This window comes from Rattus norvegicus, chromosome 2 (assembly GCF_036323735.1).
Source record: "Rattus norvegicus strain BN/NHsdMcwi chromosome 2, GRCr8, whole genome shotgun sequence".
NCBI lineage: Eukaryota > Metazoa > Chordata > Mammalia > Rodentia > Muridae > Rattus > Rattus norvegicus.
This window is the reverse complement of record NC_086020.1, coordinates 151,860,804-151,866,460: the sequence shown is the minus strand read 5'-3', so window position 1 is coordinate 151,866,460 and position 5,657 is coordinate 151,860,804. Positions and strand designations below refer to the sequence as shown.

Here is a 5,657-nt window from a genome sequence, read left to right as displayed (position 1 = left end):
CTCCTGGATTTTTTTTCTTTCTTTCTTTCTTTTTTTTATTAACTTGAGTATTTCTTTTTTTTTTTTGAATGCTTCACTCCTCCTTTATTTTTTTATTTTTTTTAACATTCTTTTTTTTTTTTTTTATTAACTTGAGTGTTTCTTATTTACATTTCGAGTGTTATTCCCTTTCCCGGTTTCCAGGCAAACATCCCCCTAATCCCTCCCCCTCCCCTTCTTTATGGGTGTTCCCCTCCCCACCCTTCCCCCCATTGCCGCCCTCCCCCCAACAATCACGTTCACTGGGGGTTCAGACTTAGCAGGACCAAGGGCTTCCCCTTCCACTGGTGATCTTACTAGAATATTCATTGCTACCTATGAGGTCAGAGTCCACCTCCTGGATTTTGATCTTCATTTTATCCATTTCTTTTTCCTCCTTGCTTTTCTCTTGTCCCATATTTTGTGGTGGAAATGTTTGCTCTGGGCCATTGCACGTTGGAAGTATGTAATTGGTTTTTATTTTCACAGGGATTCACAGATTCTTATCTAAGAGACTGCCTGAAATCTCCATAGATACTTGGAAGTTTGGACTTTTAAGCAGAAATGGGACAGTTAAGACTTGGAGGATCCTTGAAGCTTGGCTAAAGGCTTTTGCATTGTTAAGATGTGAACCTCTTGGGAGACTGGTAGAATCTAAAACATTTCCCACAGGCTTGTACTTTAAACACTTTTGGCCAATTGGTAGCAATATTTGGGGAGGATGTGGAACTTTTAGGAAATCGAGCCTGTCTGTCAGAAGTCACTAGGGGCTGGAAGTCACGAGGCACAACTCTTAGAAGCTTGCAGCCTGGCTTCCAGTTCTGACCTGTCTCTGGTTCCTGGGATGTAGTATTGAGGAGTTACTGCTGCATGTTTCCTGTAATGCCTTCCCTGCAATGGTGGGCAAAATGACCCTGAATCTACAAGTAATGCTGCACCTCATAGAGCAACACAGACCATGCTGCCATTAGACTGGGAAGAGCTTTTACCTCTGTGGTTATACAGAATAGTTTTCCTGACATGTAGCTCTTGGGCATTTGAAATGTGTAAGTCCAAATTATGCTGTATACTGTGGATTTCAAAGACTTAGTATGGAAAGAGTAAAATATACATTTTTAAAATCGTTACGGGTTGAAATAGTAATTTTTTGTATGAGTAGTTAAAATAATATTATAACTAAACCTATCTGTTTCTTTTCTCTTTTTAATGTGGTTAATAAATTATTCAAATTGCATAAATGTCTTGATTTATATCTTTCTGGGACAACATTGTCATATGGCTTGCAGAGGATTTCTTCTTGCTGTTATTATGAATTAGGGGGTAGGTAGGGGTACCTTTCAGAGGCATGACATAATGCCTCTGAAATGAAATACAGTGAGAGTTAGGCCACTGATGAGCTGTAACTACACAATACATAATAAGTGTCAGGTGTTTAAGCTTTTGTTCTAAAACCTTTACTTTGGAAGATAAAACACCCAGGTTCAGTATTTTTAAACCAATAGCATATTGACAATCTAGGCTGTTTTCTGTGGCCTCTTGTGAGTTGTCATGAATATTCTCCATTTCCAAATAGCCATACATTCCCGCTTGCATTGTAGTGATAGTAAAGAAGGAAAAACCTACGAAAAATCCTTACAGAATCCACTGTTTGGTTAATGGTGGGGATTAGTGAAGCTAACTTCAGTCTTACCACTGTTATTTGAGATAAAGACATCTGGGCTGCTTTACGGCTGTGTCAGCCCACAAGAAAGGGAACATGAATGTAGTGAACAGTAATTAGTATAGGCATAATATTCAATGATTCAGGAATTCCAGATGATTAGTTTTGGCAATGAGCTCTACATGAAAGGACCTGATTTCAAGCATGTTTTTTAAATTAAAATTTTATTAAAATGTAATTTAACTTGAAAATCATCATACTTTGTCAATAAACCTTAAAAGTCTATATATTAAAGTGCCTCTTCTTTTTGCCATTAGTCACAAGTGGTCCACACTTTACAGTAGTGTTCAATGACTTTCTTCCTGGAGAAATTACCCTGCAATTGGCAATGGCAGAAAAACAACCCCAAATCCTCCTAGCGTGGGACAGAATGTCTCTGTCAACCCAATGCAGCGTGACTTAAGTTGCCTCAAACCTTTTCTTATAGACAGGAATTTGAAATGCATACTGACCTATGAAAGTGAGAGTGAATTAACATTCTGAGTTTTACAGAGACAAGGCGCTCTCAGTGATTCTAAAGAGGGATATATTGTCATAAGAAAGATGACATAGGATGTGGGGCTGATTTTTTTTTCTACGATTGGAAAACATGCCACCATTGGCAGATAATATAGCAGAGACAGATGGCACAGCAGCTGCTGTGAAAGAAAAATGCCTTACTACTAGGTGAACCATGAAAAATAATGAGGATGGAGGGAAAAGCGCGCACGCGCATGCGCTCCCCTCTGCTGTCACATCGTCCTGTCACCACAAAACGTAGAATTGTATTCTTTCAGGTGGCAGATTGCAAACGAAGTGCTTCACTTCTTTCCACTGACCGCACATTTGCAATTTACCACCATTCTCTTTTTAGAACTTGCTTTTTGTCTTTTGATTTTTGGCAAGAATGGCAGGAATGGGTAGCAATGGCTATAGAACACACGATGCCCATATATGGTGAAGAAGGTGCAACGGCTGATCTTTTCCTGGCTCAATTGGTTGAAATTTGATACGCAGAAATTGGCCGAAACTCATCCTGGTTTATTTTAGATACACCCTCAATTAACACCGATTCCTGGCATTTTAAACAGCTTGAAACGGAAATGTGGCTTTGAAGTACCCAAGTGCTCACACAGATCTCGACGCTCACAGAGTTGGTGGCTAGAAGCCATCCAGTGTTTCACGCTGGTTGCTTTAGTCTACTCCCTTGGACAATCAGTAACAGTGAGGGGCTATTGATGCCATGGCTGGGCTGTCTCATCAGAGAGCTGCTTCAGCCTCTCTAAAAGAATTGGCCTCTTCCTTGGTTTGGAAAGGAATGTTTGATGTGAATGAAGATCTACGAATGCTGAGGCTCTGGGGTTTTGATCCACGTGCAATTAACATCTTCTTTGGTCCTTACTTCTGGGTAACTAACAGCAAATACAAATGGGTCAAACTACGTCGTGATGTACTGAGATAATAAAGGCAGGCGAATGATATTAAAGATTTTTTCTACCATTATTTAAAGATATTGGCTGGATGAATACTTGAAGATGGTTTTGTCATTTTACCTGGAGGAGCTGAATAAGGGTTGTGGAGTTACACTGACAGATAGTTACCAGAAAGTTCCAAGGGTAATTTTGGTAATATACAGCCTGTCTCACAGGCATTTAGAAATGCTAGTCACCCTTCAAGGTAAGCCTCATTGTGTATGTATAACTTTTGCTTATGCGCAGGCATGCGGGATTTACAATCATTCCCAGCACGAATATTAACATGGAATCTAGAAACAACTCAGGTGTATCTGCCAATCCCTGCACCTTGAGGAAGTCATCTCGTCTCCCTACTTCATTTTTCTTTCTCTCTATTTTCCAGCGCTTGCCTCTGTTAAGAGTAAAGCAGAAAAGACTGTACGATCTGTGCTGCCCCCACCAGAATCCAACTCTGGTGTTTCTATTTGACCTGCAAATAAGTGATTATAAATCGCAAACAATTATAAGATATAAATTTATCAGAAAGCTAGAACAAGCTCCAAGAAGAGCCTGGTCACTAAACCCAAAGCAGAGAAACTTCAGAGGTTGGAAGCCTGGTGGGGGTAGTGTCTGGCTGGGCTGGCGGAGAGATGGAGGGACTACACTCCAGGACAAGTCGGTGACCGCTGCCAAGTGACCTACAGAGGTCTGTGTTACTGACTTACTCAGTAAGTAGGGAATACCCCTTGTTTAACACTCTTACTACAGAGACTCATTATGATGTAGCTTCCCAATTCACTTTGTGGAACGTTATTTGAAAATCTTAGGGAAAACGTAATTTTCTCTGATTTCAGGAGAGGTGATGCTTTCATTCCAGACCCTAGCAGGAGACAGCAATCTGTTCTTTTAAAAAATTCTTGGGGATTTCTTAACTAAGTTTCAACAAACCTTTGGTGTTTATGCAAGAGGCACTTAGCCTGTTAGCATCACTTTGCTGGAGAATTTCCTTCTTCCTTTATCTACACTCTGTATCTTTTTCATTTGGGAGACACTTATAACACAGCTTTCCTTTTGTAGATATAATGCAGCTTATACTTCCTGATTGAGGGGCTCTACTGTATTCCTAAAATTAGAGGTAAAGTAGGAGGCTGGATGGGTGGACAAACAAACTCAGCTGTCTGCTATCCTGTGTATGTACATGGTATAACTGTAAAAGACAACATTCCAAAGAGGAAAATAGCCACCAGGCACTTAGAATGAGAAACAATTAGCCTTTTACAACCCAGTATTTTATTTGGTAGTTTTGCTGACTAAATGGCTTTAGTGTTCTGTTTGGACGCATCTTTGTGAATTGTGTGACAGGCATAGTATCATTGAAATAAATATCTCTAATACTGTTTATGATCTGGTTATCAAGCAGCCTTTGTTTTGACAGAAATATATATCATATATGACACATATATGATATATAAACACAGATAATAATGTGTATATAGATAGATGTATGCATGTACAGTTTCTCTGTAGTAGGGAAAGATAAATGACAGTACAAATAGTCTCTCTAACATATGTTTGAAATGAGTGAGGAGCTACAAAATGCAACCTAGAAAAATTCCTAGGAACTTAGATCATTCGTATTTTCCTGAATTCCCATAACCCAACAGTAAGAATACATTTTCACAGAGCTTAATTTCTTACATTATAAACAGCGTTTCCAATTATCAAAGACAAATAAAAGACAAATTTGCCTTTAGTATAATTTTATGTGGATTACATTATTGGAATTATTAAAAGAAATTGATAGTTCAAATGCTGTAAAACTTAGAAACAAAGTCAAAATCCCCTTTTCATCTTGAAATATTTCTATCCTCAACTAACTGGAATTGTCTTTTCCACTTTTGTGTCCACAACCATCTTATTTCTCAGTCATCCCAGGTGGGATTGACAAATGGACACAAATGAAGAAAATTTGGCTTTAGGAGTGTTCTGAAAGCTTTGCTTTGTCCCACAGGGGAAAAGCTGTGGTCTTCTGTCAGAGGGCGTGGGGGGCACAGCTTGCTGAGAATGAAAACCAGTGTGCAAAGAAGAGCCTTATTAAGCAGTTTCCCCTGTCCAGTGCCCACTCACCCCTCTCAGCATTTATCATACAGGATTGGAAACTAATCAGAAAGCATCATTATAGAAATGGAAGTTTCTTAGAGGAGTGCCTTGGAAATGGTAGTTGTATTATAAACCCCTCTGATTAATGTAATCATTTTAGTTGACGAAATCATGAAAGTGAAATGAATCTGGAAGAAGTGAGGACCTAGCAACCAAGAAAAACTACCGAGAATAAAGGTAAAGGAGGAAGTTAGAAGGAGGAGGAGGAGGAAGAAGAGGAGGAAGGAGGGGGAGGGGGAGGAGGGGGGAGGGGAGGAGAAAAACTGTAGAGGTCTATTGGCTTTCAAGGTAAATACAGAAGCTAAAGGACATTGGAAAGGCTTTAC

The 5,657-nt window shown here is 39.4% G+C and overlaps 1 protein-coding gene and 1 long non-coding RNA gene across 5 annotated transcripts in view; both read right to left on the bottom strand.

The window, feature by feature from the left end:
• The window catches only part of LOC120100836 (uncharacterized), a 28,622-nt gene extending 23,034 nt beyond the window's left edge, over window positions 1–5,588 (bottom strand). The window contains exon 1 of the long non-coding RNA XR_005500988.2: window positions 374–5,588. This is a non-coding gene — a long non-coding RNA (uncharacterized LOC120100836). The remainder of the gene's footprint in view (window positions 1–373) is intronic.
• Window positions 1–5,657, bottom strand: part of Kcnab1 (potassium voltage-gated channel subfamily A regulatory beta subunit 1) — a 466,662-nt gene that overhangs the window by 47,176 nt on the left and 413,829 nt on the right. The gene's annotated exons all lie outside the window — the stretch shown is intronic.